The sequence below is a fragment of the Sus scrofa genome, chromosome 12 (genome assembly GCF_054392235.1).
Source record: "Sus scrofa isolate SSC_HxYL_T2T_F1_AM1 chromosome 12, Sscrofa_HxYL_maternal_Yorkshire_Landrace_v2.0, whole genome shotgun sequence".
In the NCBI taxonomy this organism is placed as follows: Eukaryota; Metazoa; Chordata; class Mammalia; order Artiodactyla; family Suidae; genus Sus; species Sus scrofa.
In genome coordinates this window covers 64174179-64192841 of record NC_139394.1, presented here as the reverse complement: position 1 = coordinate 64192841, position 18663 = coordinate 64174179, and the positions used below count along the sequence as shown (strand labels likewise).

Sequence of the window (18663 nt, the reverse complement as noted above, 5' to 3'; positions counted from 1 at the left end):
AGGAACCACCCACACTTGAGGGAACTTTTTTAACCAAACTTTCTGGGATTTTTGCATCACCACACAAAAATTTCCCATGACTGCGACGACCCAGAGGGAAAACAATACTGTTTTTCATAAGTAGTCGCAGCCCTCGGCTCAGGGAGCCCCGGCCAAGGAGCCATCGTAAACGGGGCAGGTGTCGCCAGGCCTTTGCCAAGGTCAGGTACGGGACCACCGAAGCCGCTGCCTGGCACGGGTCCTGTGCGATGGCCGCCCACGGTGAAGGCACTGCCCGTCACAATCCACGCCCTCCCTGGCGGCTGAGCGTGAGTGCAGAGACATCTGGCATTCTGAATAGTTCTGGCCAGCCTGAATTTAAGAGGAAAGAAGTACTTATCTTCTGGGATGCCCCCGTTTCCCAAGAAGGGACCCTTGGGATTTTGGGCTTTTTGATGATCAGAAAAGAAAGACGCCCAGCCGCCCTCCCTCCCCTCCCCGCTTCCCTGCGCTCAGAGTGGCTCAGAGGGTGTGCACTGAAGCCACTGATCTGGGTGGCTGCTTCATGGGGTGCAGAAACCCTTTGCCCGGCCCCACTTAGGGCTTCTCTCACACCCTCCCTGGCCTAGAAGGCGCAGAGCTGCCTCAAACTGCACAATGAGGGCCTCATAAGGTCCCCCTCCCTTAGTTTGTAGGGGGCTCCTGGCATCTGTGGTGAGATCAGGTTGAGGACGCCCGTGCCACCTTCCACGTTAGGGTTGGCAGTGTGGGGTTCAGCCCTCGCCCCCCCAGCCCTTCCAACTCCAGGCCTGGCTACTTCCACTTGGATTTTCAGCTCCTGGGCCCCCACGGTCTTGACCATTTTTGATCAGGGCCACCCCTGGTCCTAACAGGTTTAGTTCCACCTTTAGGTGGCATAGGAGATCCGTCTGGGGCTGGGATGTGTCTGAGGTGTGGCCTGGGCACCAGCTGGCCCCGCGCCAGCCCTGCCACCCAGCACGTGGGGCCTGCACACGCCCAGATGCCACTTCTCTTAAAGGTTGGTTGCCCACAAGCCGGCCGTCTGGCTCCCGCTCATGTGCCCACGAGCTCGTGGGTTCTGCCTTGAACTAGGCAACTTGTGAAAGAAAATCATCAATCTTTAGGTCAAAAGGTCCTGATGTAAACATTTTTTAAAACTGTGGTAAACTACACGCACATGAAATTCACTGTCTTCACCACGTCTAAGGGTTCGGGTTGGAGGTGTCAAGTCCTTTCACGTTGTTGAGCGACCGTCACCAGCTTCCATCTCCATCTGTCTTCTTGCCAAACTGAAACTCTGCCCCTTGAAGTAATAACTCCCCTCCCCCAGCCCCTGGAACCCCCGGCCCCCTTTCTGTCTCTGTGGGGGGCTGCTGTAAGTGGAATCACCCAGGGCTTTTCCTTCGGTGTCGGGCTGATCGCACTCAGCACGGTGTCCTCAAGGTCCACCCACCTCGTCGCTCCTTCCTTTTTAAGGCGGGGTGATGTGCTGTCGCACGTGAATCTACCAGCGTTGGTGTAGCCGTTTGTCTGGGGATGGATCCCAGGTTGCTTCTTCCCTCTGGCCAGGTGTTGTGAGTAATGCAGCTGTGAACACGGGTGCAAATATGGCCTTGGTTTAAAATTGTTTAAATTTAAAGTATAGTTGATTTACAGCGTCCTGTCAATTTCTGTTGTACAGAGAGACCCAGTCTCTCTCTGTCTCACACACACATTCTTTTTCTCGTATTGTTTTCTATCTTGTTTGATCACAGGTGATTGGATACAGTTCCCTGTGGGCCTTAGGTTTTTTTTTTTAATGAAACATTTTTACTTGGACATAATTACAGATTCAGATGCGGTCATAAGAAATAATACGTGTGCGTGCGTGCATGCACGCGCACACTTAATTCTGTGTAATTTTATCACTTGCGTAGGTTCATGGATCCACCGCCAAAATCAAGGTGCAGGTCCGTTCCACCGTCACGAGGACCCCTGGTGTAGTCAGGAACCCCGAAGTTCAGCCCTGGACTGTATGTTCTGATTCTCAGGGGGCAAGAGCAAGCATAGGACTCAGCCCTCTCCTGGGGACGCCCTGACATCACAGGGCAGCCAGGAGAGCCTGGAGTTTTCATGGAGCCTCACGTGAAGTTTACACCCTCAGCCTCCAGGGTGGAGGGGGGCCGGGGTGGGGGCAGAGGCCCCTGGTCCCCAAGCCCTTCCAGACATTTAATCCCTGGTCCTGGCCCCCAGCCACCCTGGTTATGCCATCAGAATTAAATCCCAGGAAGTGACCTTGAAAATAAAATGCTTCCACTGGAACGGGCACTGGCCCGCAGGAATAAAATGCAGGCTACATATATAGTTTAACATTTTAAAGGAATCACATTCGAAGTGAAAAGAAACATATGAAATTACTTTTAATAATGTACTGTATTTAATCCGATATATACAAAATATGCTCCTTTCAACAGGGAAGCAGTTTCCTCATTTTCACCTTTCTTCATTCTCAGCCCTCGACACCTGCTGTGTGTTTCGCACTTACAGCCTTTCAGGCTGGACCGGCCGCATTTTGACGGCCCAGCGGCCGTCTGCCTGAGTCAGCGCGGACCTAAAGCAAACTGCACCGCCAAACTCGGCTCCTCTGTTGTCCAGGACCCTGCTGAGGCCACGGGTCTGAGCATCCTCCTCTCGGCGCTCAGGTGAGCCTTGGGCCAGCTGGGGGTGGGGCCATCCCAGCCTCACTCTTAGGCGTCTGTTTCCCTGGGCACCTGTCATTGATCAGTAGTCCTAGTGGCCCACCCGTTCAGTGGCCCCTACCTCAGAGCGGGTCTGGAGGGTCAGGAAGAAACACGTGGCCCTTTCGACAAGGTGGTGGCTGTGGCAGCTTTTAGAGGAACTGCCGTGGACTGAGGCAGGAGGTAGCTGGGCCCGGGGCTGAGAGCAGCTGGGACTTGTCAGGCCGAGTAAATTGGGCCTGGCTTCTCTTTGACACTTTAAGGAGAAAGTTAATGGCAGGAGCTGAGCTTTGTTGGAATAAAAAGATGAGATGACCACACCAGTCCCTCCTGGGGTCAAGGAGACTCCCCCAACTGCGCATGCGCAGTTAGACCCCTAGGGGTCAGAGAGGGAGGGGGTGCCAGGGCAAAATAAGTCCTGATACGGTCCCAGAACCCTTTGCTCTGGACTCCATCTTGGCCAAAATATGCGCACGTATGTTGGGAAGGGCCCCGGGCCCCATCAGGGGGGAGAAATAGAACCAGATAATTGGCTAAATGTAAACAGAGACCTGGAAGACGTGTGCTCTCTAAGTGATTTAAATCCCCTCGCTGGCACGCTGCTCATTCAGGGGGACGCCCGCACCCTCTCCCGTCTTCAGGGTGTGTGGTACTGCTTTGCTTCTTAACTAACTAAACAGCTCCGCGGGCTCGCCCACATCGGCTACTCTGTCTCTAGCAGTAAACTTTATACCTATTTTCACAGTCTTTGCCTCCTTGAAACATCCTTGTTTTCAACAAGGGGTAAGAATCAGGGCAGTTCTACTTTTAGCCTCTAGCTAGTAGCTAGGGTTCCTGGTTTTCACCCAGGCTGCCCAGGTTCAATTCCTGAGCAGAGAATTAAGATCTTGCTTCCAGCCATCACGCACTGCTCTTTGGTGGAGATCAGAACCCCAGGATATTGGGGGGGAGTTGGACTCTGCAAGTTGGGATCGTTGCCCTGACCCAGCGGGCAAGGGAAGCGGGTGCTGCTCTTCTGGGGGGGGGGGGCGCTCCTGCCCCCCCTCCCCCCGCACGAGCACCCAGCCCCTCCAGCTCCCGTCTCCACATTCCTCCCAGGACTTGGCGCTGCCGCCCCCGTGCAGCCACTCAGGAGATGGCTGGGATTCCAGCGGCCCACGGGACTCCTGTGTCAGCTAGAAGCGCCCTGCCAATGGGAGCCTGGATAAAAAGTCCTCTATGTGCCGTAGGCGGCGACAATGTCCACCGCGGCCCACGCTTCCATTATGGGGACATTTCTCTATCAGCCTCACGCTCTGAAGAGACGTGCAGATTTTGTGCAAAGTGTATGGTTTGACGGCTTGGCGCCCTGTGGGCTTTCCTTGAACGGGATGCTATTGGGGCCTGATCCCCGCTCCCTGCGCTAGTCCCCGCCAAGCCCCAGCAGGGCACAACTTGGGCAACAAAAGAAAGACGTGTACAGGGGTCCATGCAGGTGGCATACGATGGATGCCACCTACTATCATGGTTCGTTTCACGTTTTAAATGTGGCCTTGAAAGTTTAAAGGCATCTCTGTGGCCTGCATTGTATTTCTGTTGGGCAGGGCCTCCCCGCTGGGCGCTGGCGTTAGGACGCCCTGGACGGGGGTCCTGGGGTCTGAGTTCCAGGGTCATTGATGGGCGTTAACGAACCAGAAGCCTTTGAACACATTCCTTGTCTGAGTCTCCGTTTCCTTGTCCATTACATAGGAGAGGTGCTTGGGTTACATCCCAGCCACCTGCAACCTTCCCCGCGTCTGCTTCCCAGACAACGTGGGTACGTGGGCACGTGGCCGGGGGATGGTAATGCTGTGACTCAGCCTGGTTCCGTTCCTGCACAGGGCCAGGCTCACGCACACCTTTTGGAGCAGAGGTTAAATGCAGCGTGTTGACGGGTGGATGGACAGGACGTGGCAGGCACGTTTGTTTAGTCGTTAGCCGATGATAGCCGAACTCCCCAAGGATCCTTCTCTCTTTGGAACCCCGAGCTCCCGAGTTGCAGCACAACCCCCAGGAGGTGCGAGGGGCCTGGACACCCATAGCCAGCACGCAACCGTGGGGCCCGCTTCTCAGAAACCCATTTCAGGGCCAGGGAGCAGAGGAATTAACTCTCCCTTCCAGGAACCACTTCTACAGAAATCTTTTAAGTGCTGGAGGCAGTGGCTGCCTGGGCTCCTGCGTTGTTTGTGCCTGCAGACACTGAAATGAATATTTAAGAGGAGTGGACAGAAGAGCCAGGAGAAGCCTGCACCCGGCTCTCTGCATTCCCGTCCTCTCCGCCAACCTCTCTCCCAGCAGCCAGTCAGGTGTCCCTTCCCTGATGTCACGTCCTTGCCTTGCAAACCTGGGGCTCGTTTGCTCCTTCTTGGGAATGAAGTCCAGTCTGGCGTTCTTGGGGTTCCCTTGCTGAGGCCCCGGCTCCCCTGCCCCCAGAGCAGTGCAACCCTGAGCCCTGGCCACGGGGTCCCCTCTGCTGGGAAGGCCCTTTCATCCCTCGCGGCCCCTGCAATCCCACCTGCCTTTGTGTGCTCAGCTTTTAGGACCCCAACTCCTCCACCGAAGCTCCCCTTGGCTGAGGGCTTGCTCTGTGTGCTGGCTCCATCTTAGCTCATCCTCCCAACACCCGCCCCAGAGGGCCAGTTCCCCCAGGGAGGCTGGATGAGGGCGGATGAGACCCCCTGCTCAGGAGCCCACTAAGCGGCCCGGCACTGGCCCCTTCCGTGGGGACCGATTTCTCCTCTGCACCGTTTGCCCTTGTGTCACAGCCCTGGTGGGCATCTGCTCGGGCTGCCAGAATAAGGCACCACACACCACAGAAATCTGTTTCCTCCCAGGTCTGGAGGCTGGCAGTCCCAGGTCAAGGTGCTGGCAGTCCCGGGTCATCTGAGGCCTTGCCCTTGGCTTGCAGGTGGCCGTCCTCCCGCTGTGTCCTCCCAGGGTCCCCGCTCTGTATGGCGTCCTTCTCTCAGAAGGAACCAGTCAGACTAGACGAGGGCCACCCACCCCAGGGACCTCCCCTAACCAAATACATGGCCTTCTTTGGTGGCTGGTGTTAGGACTTCCGCGTGTGAATTTGGAGACACGTTTGGGCTGCAGCAGCAGTGATGGGGGCCGACTCTGGGCCTTCGTGGTTTAGATGCATGTCTGCTCCCCTCCCAGCCCACAGAGGCTGTGTCTGCTTCAGCCCCGGCTCCTTCTGGGCGCCGAGTTGGGCTCAGCGCTTTTAAGGAGGTGCCGCCGCCGCTTCTGAGCTGGTCTGGCCCTTAGGAGCGGGTGACGTCTGGGTGCAGCAGGAGGATGGGTGCCGCCATTTGCTGTTACCTGAACGTGTCATTTGTGTCCTCAAAGCGAGGGACACAGTCACCTGCTCCACCTCCAGCTAGAGAAGGCTCTCCGACGGCCCAGGATGTGCTGGGCTTGGAAGGGGTCCTGGGTCCTGGGAAGGGGAGACTGGGGAACAGCGAGCACGCAGGGCTCAGAAGTGAAGGGGACCTGGTGGGGGTGCAGGCTGCCACGACGCCTGGGGTATGCCTGTGTGTAAGCACAGGGCAGGGAGGGCTGGCGAGTGACAGCTGAAGTCCCCAAGTGTAGCTGGGGCGAGTCTTGGGTGCCATGGACTTTGGCCTGAGGAGCTGGGCGGCAGGCGGGCGGCGGGTGGTGCTGAGAAAGGGCTGAGGATCTGGGGAGTGCCCGCGCTTTCCTCAGGTCTGCAAAGTGGAGTTTCTGGGAAGGGCCATCTTCTAGCCTCATGGTTGCTGGCTTGCTTATTTTTTTTTAATTTTTTTTTTTTTTTTTTTTTTTTGCTGTGCTATACTGTTTTTTTTAAAAAAATTTAAAGTGTAGTTGATTACAATATTCTCTCAATCTGTGCTGTACAGCAAAATGACCCAGTCATGCATATATATGCACGATTTTTCTCATATTATCTTCCAGGATGTGGTACAGATACACAATGGAATATTACTCAGCCATAAAAAGAATGAAATAATGCCATTTGCAGCAACATGGATGCAGCTAGAGAGTCTCATACTAAACGAAATTAAGTTGGAAAAGAGAAAGACAAATACCTTACAAGATCACTTATATGTGGAATCTAAAATATGGCACAAATGAACCTGTCTACAGCACAGAAACAAACTCGTGGTTGCCAAGGAGGAGGGGGAGGGAGTGGGGTGGACGGGAGTCTGGGGTGGCGGATGCCAGCTGGTACATTCAGAAGGGATCAGCAGTGAGGTCTTGCTCGTTGCTGCTTTTCCGAAGCAGGGAAGATGCACAAGTCCTGGGAACTGTCCCAGGGTTCCCGTCTCGGGACAGGTCACTGCATGGATGCCTGAGCTGGAAACGGGCCCACAGCCCAGATTCCTGGACCTCCTTCTTCTGAGTGACTCCCTCTCCGATCTCAGCGGTCCTACCCCCCGATGACCTCATGGATCCTGCATGACCCCACGCAAGCCTCCGGGCCCTCCAGGCCCTGCTGGGGACTGGGCTTCCCGCCGCGCCCTCGACCCCACCCCTGCCATTCCCTTTGCACTCAGGGAGCAGAGACGTCCTTCCAAAAAGGGAACCATTCCTCTGCTGGAACCTTCTGGTAGCTCCCTGTGGTCTTCCGGTTAAGTCCCAACTCTGGGTGGCCTCGTTCCCCCACCACCTGTGACCACTCCACACCTCAGGCAGCAAAGGCCACTCAGGCCATCAGTCAAGAGCCATGTCCACGTCTGTCCAGAGACACACCCTCCACGGCCGCAGCCACAGTGACCGGGCGGCCAGATTCACTCAGGGCAGAAAGCACTCCGCAGCAAAGGGCCGGCGGCCCCTTGGGGTTCTGGTTAAAGGCAGGTTGGATCCAGGCTCACAAAATCCATCAACAGCACAGAAGAGCGCTCGCTCGGAAGACAGGAAGGCAGATGACTGTGAGGATAAAGAGAGAGAGAGAGGCGTCAGTTGCAGCCACACTTTGGAAGACGCAGCCACGGGCGCAGAGTAATTGACTTGACAGATGTAGGAAGCTCGTTGCTAAATCTGAGCGAGAAAGGGGAAGCCCAGGGTGCACCCCAGAACCCCCAAAGCCTGGCGAAGGGCAGCCCCATGTGCCGTTGGACGTGGGGGTCAAAGACCGTCCTTGGAAAGCTGTTTAAGAAGAGGTCAAACTCTTCCCCGCCGCCCCCCATTTCCTCCTCTGCTCTGCACAGCAGGCGACTGCCTGGCCCACGGGCGGAGAGAAAACCAGACATTTTTCCCTCGGGAGATGTTTAAGCTGCAGGTCCCTGGACCCAAGGGCACTGAACACAACAAGCGAAAGCTCAAATGGCCATTTTGGAGCGCTTCCCGCAGGCGGTGAGCTGAGTCCCGCAGGAGGGGCTGGCCCTGGACGGATGAGGAGGGAGGCGGGAGGGATGAGTCCTGGCAGAGCAGGGGCCAGAGGGCCGGTGGTGAAGGAGGTGGGCTCGGCGGTGGCAGGGAGCGGGGGATGGTCTGGGGCAGGCAGGAAGGAGGAGGCTCGAAGTGGGCTCTGCCACCACCCTGGGGCTCGGATGCGGGCAGAAAGATCCTTCTGGGTTCATGGAAACTACGGAAACGGGGCTTTAAGATCTTTTTGCAACTGAACGTCTAGGCCGAGGTCTGGAGAAGCTGGTGGCAGGGAACCCAGGAGAATGCCTTTGACGATGACCAAAGGCTGGGACGGGTGGGAAGGAAGTGAGAAGAACGCCGCAAACCCAGCGGGCGAAAGCTTATCTATTCTCGTGACTCTGCTCACTGGCTCGCCTAGGACACCGCCACAGAGATTTTTGGCAGGTAAGAATGTTAGATTTATGATGGCGAAGTCCCAGCTCTTTGAATTATTTGAAGGAATCCCAGCCAAAGGAAAAAAAAAAAAAAAAAAGAGAGAGAGAATTTGACTTAGACAGAAAAAAACATATTAAGAGAGTTTTCAATCTGTTATCAACCTTTGTCCAGCCACGGAGCACTGGATGTTCCATCCACACAGGGGGACCATCCAGAAAGGCGGTGAAGTCATGCTTGCTGGTTCTCAGGCCTGAAGCCTCCTCCAGGTCCTCTGGGCCCCACCCTCCCCCACCCTCCCTCCTTCTCCCTCTCTTTCTTTCCTTCCTTCCAGGCCCAGCTCTCACCTCCCTGCCACTGACACTCAGCACCTCCGCCCAGGTAAGGTAGGCACACGGCACCTTGCAGGCAGTAGGCGCTCAGCGCTCAGCCGGCTGCTGCCTTCGATCCTTACGACAACGAAGAGACCCCCTCAACCCTCCTGGCACCTTTGATGCACCAACCTTTGACCTGCAGGGAAAGCAGGACCCTGAGTCGCCGGGCATCACGGGGCTGGTTCCGAGAGCACGGGGGTGGGCCAAGAATGCTATTGACTAATCTTTGGTCATCCTTCTTTATTCAAACTCCAAGAACGTCGAGTGTTGCAGCCAAGAGGCTTCTTTTGCCCCGAGTCTGCGGGGCTAGGTCCACTGTCCTGTACCGGGGAAGCCTCCCGGGTCTGGGCTGTTTTCAGTCTAGGCATGGATCTGTCACTTCTTTTTTTTTTCTTCCACTGACTTGTTTATTGTGTGAAATGCACACAGTGCAAAATTCATCATTTTAACCATTTTTCCTGGTCAGTTCGGCAGCATGGAGTACTTTCACGCGGCTGAGCAACCTTCTTTGGATGCGCTGAGCCTGATCCTCTGCCCACGTGCTCTGTGAGCAGCCTGCTCCCTGCGCCCTGACGAAAGGCCTCATTCCAGTTGCCGTCTTGAGCTCAGCAGAGGCTTGGAGAGCGTGATGCTTCTACTCAGCCATGAAAAGGAAGGAGATGCTGCCGTTTGCAGCAACGTGGATGGACCTAGAGGTGATCAAGTGAAGTGAAGTAAGTCAGGGAACATCACTTCTACGTGGAATCTAAAAAACACGACAGAAAAGATCTTATGTATAAACCAGAAACAAAGTTCCTGATTTCAAAATCAAACTTAGGGTTCCCTAAGGGGCGGGGCGGGGGGGTAAATTGGGAGGATGGGATTAACACTTATGCACACTGATATATTAAAACAGGTAAACGGCAAGGACCCACTGAATAGTACAGGGAACTCGCCTCAGTATTCGGATGGGAAATTACCAGATGGGAAAAACTGGATATATGTATGTGCGTAACTGATCCACTTTGCTGTAAGCCTGAAGCTAATACAACATTGTAAGTCAAATACACACCAATAAGATTTTTTTTTTAATTTAGGCATTTTAAGAGTATATTTAAAAAATACAGTTTAGGAGTTCCCGTCGTGGCACAGTGGTTCACGAATCTGACTAGGAACCATGAGGTTGCCGGTTCGATCCCTGGCCTTGCTCAGTGGGTTAACGATCCGGCGTTGCCGTGAGCTGTGGTGTAGGTTGCAGACGCGGCTTGGATGCCGCGTTGCTGTGGCTGTAGTGTTGGCTGGTGGCTACAGCTCCAATTCAACCCCTAGCCTGGGAACCTCCACATGCTGCGGGAGCGGCCCTAGAAAAGGCAAAAAGACAAAAAAAAAAAATACAGTTTTAAAAAGAGATCATGTTGTTTATACCTTCAGCCAGAGGTGACCTTCTCTGCAGCCTCCTGACATCTGGTCTCAAGACTTCCTACAAGAGAGTTCCTGTGGTGGCTCAGTGGAAACAAATCCCAATAGGAACCATGAGATTGTGGGTTCGATGCCTGGCCTTGCTCAGTGGGGTTAAGGATCAGGTGTTGTCGTGAGCTGTTGCAGACATGGCTTGGATCTGGCTTTGCTGTGGCTGTGGTGTAGGCCGGCAGCTACAGCTCTGATTTGATCCCCAGCCTGGGAACATCCATATGCTGCAAGTGAGGCCCTAAAAAAGGAAAGAAAAAACAAACAAACAAAAAACAAAACAAAACAAACTGCAAGGGATTCAAGACTTCCGCTCAAACCTGCCTCTGATGGGATGTTCATCACTTGATAAGCTAGTCTTTGCTCTCCTGGGCCACTGAGCCCCCCTGGCCTCTCTGTACTGCTGCCTCCTGACCCAGCTCACTGGAGCATGTTCCAGAAGGCTCTTCTCTCTTCTACAGGAGGGTGCTTCAAATATCTGCGAAGTCACGCAGGAACAGAAGCCCCACTGGCTCAGTAGTCAGACAAACTTGAGTTTAAATCTAAAATCTATTGATGTGCCCCGGGGAATATCGGTTCCATTCTCTGAGCCTCCGTTTTCCCTTCTGTAAAATGGGGATCCTGCCATCAAGGTGTTGTGAGGCTAAGAAATAATGCCCAGCAAACAGCCAGCATGACTCGTGAAACGTGACCGTCTCTGGAAGTTGTTTTTGTTTAAAGAGAGAGAAGACCCCTCGGCCTGCACGTCCCCAGGGCCCCTTCCTTTCTCTCACGTGACCACATGTCTGTTTATGTCACGGGTCCTCCCCACTGTCGTTAGGGTTTACATGCCGCGGAGCGTCTGTCGTTCTCCACCTGCGTTTCACAACCAGTTCTGCACTGAAGTCCGGCTATGTGATGTAGCGCGTCGGTGAATTGGAGGCAGTAATCACCCACCCATCAAATGTTTACACACTGTGTCTCTGCGCAGAGTGAGAGGCTCTGGGCTGTGTTTATATAACCGTCTATGATTATTCGTGTAACAGCTTATGATTACGTAACGGCCTGTGAGCCAGAGATGGAGTCCAGACGTGTCTGCAAGAGAGGGATGGGGAGGACCCCGGCGGGTGTGTGTTCACAGGACGCTGCGGGGCCTGCTGGGAGGGTGCCCGTCCCTAGGCAGGAGCAGTCGAGTGCGGTAAGGGTCTTTCTGATCCTTGCAAGGGAGGGGTGACTCTGCGTGGCTGTCCCTCAAGTCCACCCCCGGTCCGGTCCAGTCCAGAACATGGACATTTATCTGGCTTCGAGAAAAAGAGAGGATCTGAACATTAAAAAAAAAAAAAAAAAAAAAAAGCAGTGCTATTAAGAATGTTGACAGGAGAAAGGAAATCATGAAGCTCTGAGCAGAAATAGAGACGAAAACTGCAGTAAAAAGGATCAATGAAGTTAAGAGCTGTTTCTTTGAAAAGATAAGCAAAATCAACACATCTTTAATTAGACTAACAACAAAAAAAAAAAGACAGGGGGTTCAAATAAAGCAGAAGTGAAGGAGGAGACGTTACAGCTGATACCCCAGAAATCATGAGACCACTACGCACAGTTATATGCCAGCAGATTGGAGCACCTAGAAGAAATGAATAAATTCCTAGAAACATATAATCTTCCAAGGCCGAATAGTGAAGAAATAAAAAAATACAAATAAGCTGATTCCTAGTGAGGAGATGGAACCAGTAATCAAAAACCTCCCAACAAATGAACGCCCGGGATCAGAAAGCTTCACTGGAAAACAGTCTAAAACAGTCCGAGAAGATTTAATACCTCTACTTTGCAAACTCTTCCAAAAAGTAGAAGAGGAGGGAAACTTTCCAAACATTTTACGAAGCCAGCGTCACCTTGATACCAAAGCCAGACAAGGATGCTCTGCAAAAAAGAGAATTACGGGCCAATGTCCTTGATGAACGTAGACACAAAAATCCTCCACAAAGATCTCAGCAAACGGAATTCAATGATACCTTAAAAGGATCCTACGCCGTGATGAAGTGGGATTTATTCCAGGGATGCAAATATGGTTGGACATCCTTAAATCAGTCAGTGTGATACACTGCATCCCCAAAACAAAGGATAAAAATGGCGTGATCGTCTCAATAGAGGCAGAAAAAGCTTTTGACAAAACTCAACATCCATTATGATAAAACTGTCAACAAAGTGGGTGTCGAGGGGACATATCTCAACATAATGAATGCTGCATATGACAAGCCCATCATACTCGATGATGAAAAGTTGAAAGTGTTTCTTCTAAGATCAGAAACAAGACAAAGGTGTCACTTCCACTAAGTTTCTTCAGCATAGTATCGCAAGTCTTAACCACAACAATTAGAAAGAAAAGAAAGGGAAGGCATCCAAACCAGAAAGGGAGAAGTGAAACTGTTGCTCTTTGCAGATAACATGATTCTATGTGTAAAAACCCTAAAGAAAAAACTTTAGGAATAATAAATTCAGTAGTCACAAGATATAAAATAATATACAGAAATCTATACATTAATGAACTATCAGAAAAAGAAAGCACCCATGTGACCCAGCTATTCACTCCTGGGTGTTTATCTGAAGAACTCGAAAACTCTACTTTGAAAAGACTATGCACCTCTATGTTCATTGCAGCATTATTCATAATAGCAAGATATGGAAACAACCCAAGTGTCAATTGATGGATGAATGGATTAAGAAGATGTGAGATGTGCGCACACACACACACACACACTCACACACACACTGGAATACTATTCAGCCATAAACAAGAATGAATCCTGCAACAACATGGAGGAAACTTGCGGGTATTATGCTAAGTGAAATAAGTTAGACTGAGAAAGACAAATGTATGATTGCATTCATATGTGGAAGGGAAAAATAATAAGACAAACCAACAAACAAAATAAGCCAGGGAGTTCCCGTTGTGGTGCAATGGAAATGAATCCAGCTAGGAACCATGGGGTTTCAGGTTTGATCCCTGGCCTTGCTCAGTGGCTTAAGGGCCCGGCATTGCCGTGAGCTCTTGTGTAGGTTGCAGATGCAGCTCGGATCTGGCATTGCTGTGGCAGTGGCATGGGCTGGCAGCTGTAGCTCCGATTGGACCCCTAGCCTGGGAACCTCCATATGCCGCAGGTGTGGCCCTAAAAAGTGAGGAAAAAAAAAAAAAAAGCAAAAACACAATCTTAGATACAGAGATGAGATGAGTGGTTTACCGGAAGGGAAGGGCGTTGGGGGGTGGGGGAAAATGATGATGGGAGGTGACTGTGCTTGTGGAGGCGATCACTCTGTGGTGCCCGCCGATGTTGGATTACAACGCTGTACACCTGAAACTTACGTGATAATAATAATAATGTCATTACGATAATGATGGAACCGCGCATGGATGCAGGGTCAAGAGCCGGGGAACTACAGATGCTCGTGATAAAGCGTTGTCCCACCTGGACCCACTGCTGGTGGGGATGGGAGACATTTGAGAGGATTCGACACAGAACACGGCCCTTATGGGTGACCAGACTCAGCAGAGGTTATAATCAAAACACAAATGGCCACAAGAGGGTAGGAAGTGCCATGGGCTGGGGGCGGGGGGGAGGGGGGGTGGTCGGATAAACTCCTCTAGGAGCTCAGGCAATGGGAAGATGGCTTGTGGCAGGGCTGGAGGTGCCGGCCAAGGCGGGGTAGAGCAGGTTGTCGGGGACAGTGGGGTAGCAGACGCTGACAGCTGTTGTCCAGTGTGGGTCCCCCCAGCTTCTGCAGTCACAGAACCCCCGACCTTAAAGTGGGAGTGTGATCATCCACCGTCAGACCTTACCTGGCCTCCTGGCCACTAGCTGGAGGGTTCAAAGCGATGAGGGCCAAGCTGTCACACGCTAGTTTCTAGAACTCGTCCCTGAAAGACGGGTGGCAAGCCTCTTTGGCCCGCCTTTTCTCGGTCCCTTCCTGCACCCGGATTCACGGCGTGTGCTGTGACGAGCGGACCTCCAGGCTCCGTCTGGGACCATGTGGATGATGGCGCCATGAACTGGAAGGAGCCTGGCTCCCACGCATCTAAGTGAGGGGAAAACAAGCTCTACTGTTTGGGGTTCTCTGTGTTCCCTCACGTATCCTAAGCATACCTACCACTCTGGTATCAAGCTTGCACCAAGTTCAGTATTTATTGAATGCCCAAGAAATTTTTTCCAAGTTAATTCATTTTCAGAAAAAAAAGAAAAAAAAAGGAGAGTAGAAGATAAAGAGATTCAGCTGTTGGACAGGCTGCTGGTGGAAGGGGAGGTTGGTGTGTGTTGGGGGGGGTTCGATAACTGGGTAGAAATCTGAGAGAGAGAAAAAGAATCTAAAAGAGTGTTTGGATTTTTAAATAAACATTGGCTTGGACATACAAGGAATGATGGGAAAATGAGGGCTTGTATTTTTTTTTCTCCATTCCTGAAGTTTGGGGGTCTGGGGTGGGGGGTGGTCAGGAATGTAACAGTGCACTTTGCCTAAACAAAGCCTAGGTTTTGTCATGGGGAGTGAGGGGGAAGAGCCCGGGGGAGGGGGAGGGGCGTCAACAATGCCTTTTTCACACCCCGTCTTGCTGTCTCTGTTGAGTGGAGTTTGCCAGGGAGGAGAGCCCTGGGGCCGGACGTGGAGAGCAGGAGTTAGCCCCCGGGGGCAAAGATTTATTGAGTATTCCAACTCTAGGCAGCTTTTGAATTTTATCTTGGAAATGCATTCCTTCAAATATCTAAAAACATTCCACAAGTACCTGCTGTGTGGCTGGAAAGGTGCTGAGCTTCTGGAGACGACTAGAGTGTGGCCTCAGCTCCTACCGAATCCAGAGTCTAGTGGAGAAAAGTGACTCTAAGTGATGATCCCAGGAGAATTCATAGCCAGCAATGCCGAGGGCACAGAGGCATTGTTGAAATCAGGAGAAGATGCCTCAACAGAAACCTGCAATGTAACAGTCGCGTCACAGGCTAGAAGTTTATTTCTCTTGCACATCAGAAAATGTCCAGAAGTGGGCATTCAGGCCTGGGGGGAAGGCCCTCGGACATCAGGAACCCAGGCTTTTGCCTCCTGCTCCCCCATGTCCTGTGTGTGGCTTCCCCATCCTCTGGTTCTCTGTGGACGATGACAGCTCAGCCAAGGCATCGCCCTCCAGGCAGGAAACACGAGCCCCTCCCTTCTCAGGCAGCTCTTTAAGCAGCCTCCCTTCCAGGAAGCCCCACAGCCTCCCTGCTCCCGTGTCGCTGGTCGGTTCAGGTCTCCCGGCCATACCCAACTGTGAGAGTGGCTGGAAATGATCTGCAGTGCAGCCAACTAGTTGGGGTTCTGTCACCCAGGGGAACAGGGGGATGGATGTTCGCGTGGTGAACCTGCACTCTCTGCCACACTGATCTCATTTCCTGGGTCCTGGGGCGTCCATCTGGGCCATAAAATTCTCATTGCTGAAGATGCCGCGTCCCGCCTCTTAAAGGAAAGGAAAGGAAAGGGTGCCTGAGTCAGCATCAAGGCTGGGCTTTTGGGGGAGCGGGAGGGGCGGAGTGATGGGATTACAGTGGATCGTACTTCTGATGGATTGGATTCTGATGCACATGCACCCGTCTCCCCTGAGACGAGGGACATGCACAGGAGCAAGACAGAGACCCCGTCCCAGGGCAGAGCTCCCGGGAAAGCTGAATGAAGGATCCTGGACTGTGCGGCCACCACCTTGACCCATATCTGCCGCCAGTTTCCTCAGACACACAGAATCGGGGTCTCCACTTGGCTCAAGCCAGCCTTGGAGTTCAGGAAGTGTCACCCCATTTTCAACTGTCTTCAGTCGGCTCTTCTGCGTGTTTCCCTTTAATGGTCTTTGTGCAAAATATGCAGCTGGTTGGGGAGGGACAGGAAGTTGCACAAACCCCTCAGCAGATGATCCCTGGTGTCTGGGGCTGGCCGGGTGGCAGAAAGGCCAGACCCGTTCTGCTTGGGAGCCTGATGGGTTTGGCCCCGATCCTGGCTGCCTCCCTCTTCAGCTGCGTGACCTTGGGTGGGCTCCTGAAACTCTGCGGCTGTTTCCTCTCCCAAAGCATTTCCTTATCTGCCTTTTCCCTGGAGTATTATATTGTGAGGGGGATCAATGAACAAATATATACCTTTCCGCCTTTGCGATGTTACCCCATAATAAAAACCCAGTAAGTGTAAGTACCATGGGCTTAGTGGGTGCCTTGTATCCATAGGTGCTTAATAAATCTGTGGGTGAAAGGGAGGCGCCTTGTGGGAAAGAGATGTGAACACTCCTTTTTGTCTGTGAGGGTTTTCAGTGCTGCAGTTTTGTTTGTTTTTTTTTTCTTTTTAGGGTCACACCTGCAGCATATGGAGGTTCCCAGGCTAAGAGTTTAATCAGAACTGCAGCTGTGGGCTTGCACCACAGCCACAGCAGTGCTGGATCTGAGCAGCATCTGCAGCCCACACCACAGCTCATGGCAACACCAGATCCTTATCCCACTGAGTGAGGCCAAGGATCAAGGCCACAGCCTCCTGAGTACGGGTTGGGTTCATTACTGCTGAGCCAGAACGGGAACTCCCAGTGGGGTACTGGTGCAGTGCTCTTTATCTTAGCCTTAAAACCTGCAACCATTTTCATCCAGCAATTCCAGGTCTAGAAACTTTTTTTTCTAAGAAAATAATCGAAGAATATATAAGGCTATGAGGTGCCACAGTGTTCCTAATAGCGTCCAGGACTGGCTGCTTTCTAAATGCACAGTCCTGGGGACACTGATCAAATAAAGTCTGGCTCCGTCTCGGTGGGTGCGTATCCACGCTGCAAACGCTGCCCTAGAAGCAAAATGCTTGGTTTACAAGTCCTCAGTGGCTGTGGACTTTGGCGAGTTTACTTAAGCTCTCAAAACACTAATTTTCCCATTTGAGAGTGGTTCGAATGGTGCCGACCTCACTGGGTCCGGAAAATCTGATAGTGCTCGGGACGGCTGGTGGCAGGCTGCCAGGGCCCCCAAATGGCAAGTGCGACCAAGTCACATGAAAAGACAGAAAATAGCAGGTGTAGTGATGGAAGCTACAAACCACACAGTCGTATCTGTGTGTGTGACAAGCAGGCACACTTGCAGATGTGCACAGACCTAACGTGCTGATGGTGGTTCTCCCCAAGGGGGTGTTGTGGGCGGCTTTTCGTTTCATCTTTTTGTTCATTTGCATTTTCTCTTTTCTCCAGTGTGCTATGAGCATCTCTGCAATAAAAGCACCTTCGAAGGACACAGAGGGCGTCACTTCTGGAACATCTGGGACAGGATTTTTGCCCTGGTTTGGTGATTTTCCATAAAGACGGGTTACCTGATGGGCCGTTTGGTGTCGTCTGAGCAAAGTTTATCCAAGAGGCAGCTTCATTCCTTTTGGACGAATGCACATTATTTCCCCATCAAGGGCCTTGAATGCTGACCCCCAGGTGGGGCTAGGACGTCACCATGGACAGTGCTCGCTGGCAGGTCAGTAACAGCAACGCCAGCATCGAACGTTTTGCCTGCCAGGCCCTGCCTTAATTGTCACAAGCCGGCAGTACAACGCCGTCATTACCTCTGTTGGGTGGGTGAGGAATGGATGCGTAGGAGGTTCAAAATGCCCGCAGCGTCAAGGCTGCTGAGCCTTAGGATCCACGGTTTCCCGGTGCACTGCCTCCCGGCAGACGGTTCTGACCAGGAGACCGGCAGACAGTTCTGACCAGGAGACCGCTTGACAAGCCCACGGGCAGCTTTGTCAGCCGGTGGGTCTTGGGCAAGTTTCTTCAGCAGTCGCATGGCAGCATTAATGGCGTCTGTTGCGAGGGCTCACGAGCTGGTGCACAGGGAGCGTGGACCAAGCCACAGTCTGTGTCCTGTTCCCCACCAAGCCGGATGTCGGGATCCTCCCCAGCAGGGCTCCGAGGGGCCAAGCCCATGGAGCAGAGCTGACACTGCAGATGCTCTTATCTGTCATCTGTGTTAGCTTTTCCTAGATGTCCTGATGATGTCACTGCAAACAATGAAAATGCAAGCTCTGTGAAAACGGCTGTCCTTCCCATTCTCGTATTAAAGCGAGCTCCCACCATAACCCTTAGTCTCCTTCCCGCCTCCTCCCCAGGAACAGCACCGGTGTTAATAAACGTGGTACTCAGCATCGTTTTCTTTATTTGAATACTTGTTTTTTTTTCTTTTTATGGCCGCACCTGTAGCAGATGGACGTTCCCAGGCCAGGGCTCGAATCGGAGCGGCAGCTACCGGCCAGCACCACAGCCACAGTAACACTGGATCTGAGCTGCATCTGTGACCTACGCCGCAGCTCGCAGTAACACCGGATCCTTAACCCAC

General features: G+C 52.6%; 1 protein-coding gene and 1 long non-coding RNA gene across 3 annotated transcripts in view; one reads left to right on the top strand and one right to left on the bottom strand.

Moving 5' to 3' along the window:
- The window catches only part of TEKT3 (tektin 3), an 82750-nt gene that overhangs the window by 6803 nt on the left and 57284 nt on the right, over positions 1-18663 (top strand). For both annotated transcript variants that reach the window (XM_084986255.1, XM_084986254.1), the window contains exons 3-7: positions 2493-2681; positions 6669-8069; positions 8347-8528; positions 9357-9603; positions 17535-17805. The gene's annotated coding sequence lies outside the window, so the exon portion shown is untranslated. The remainder of the gene's footprint in view (positions 1-2492; positions 2682-6668; positions 8070-8346; positions 8529-9356; positions 9604-17534; positions 17806-18663) is intronic.
- LOC146398420 (uncharacterized) lies at positions 6488-10192 on the bottom strand. Its single transcript, XR_014821943.1, has 2 exons — positions 9020-10192; positions 6488-7643 (listed from the first exon to the last, which is right to left on the bottom strand). It is a non-coding gene; the product is annotated as an uncharacterized LOC146398420 (long non-coding RNA).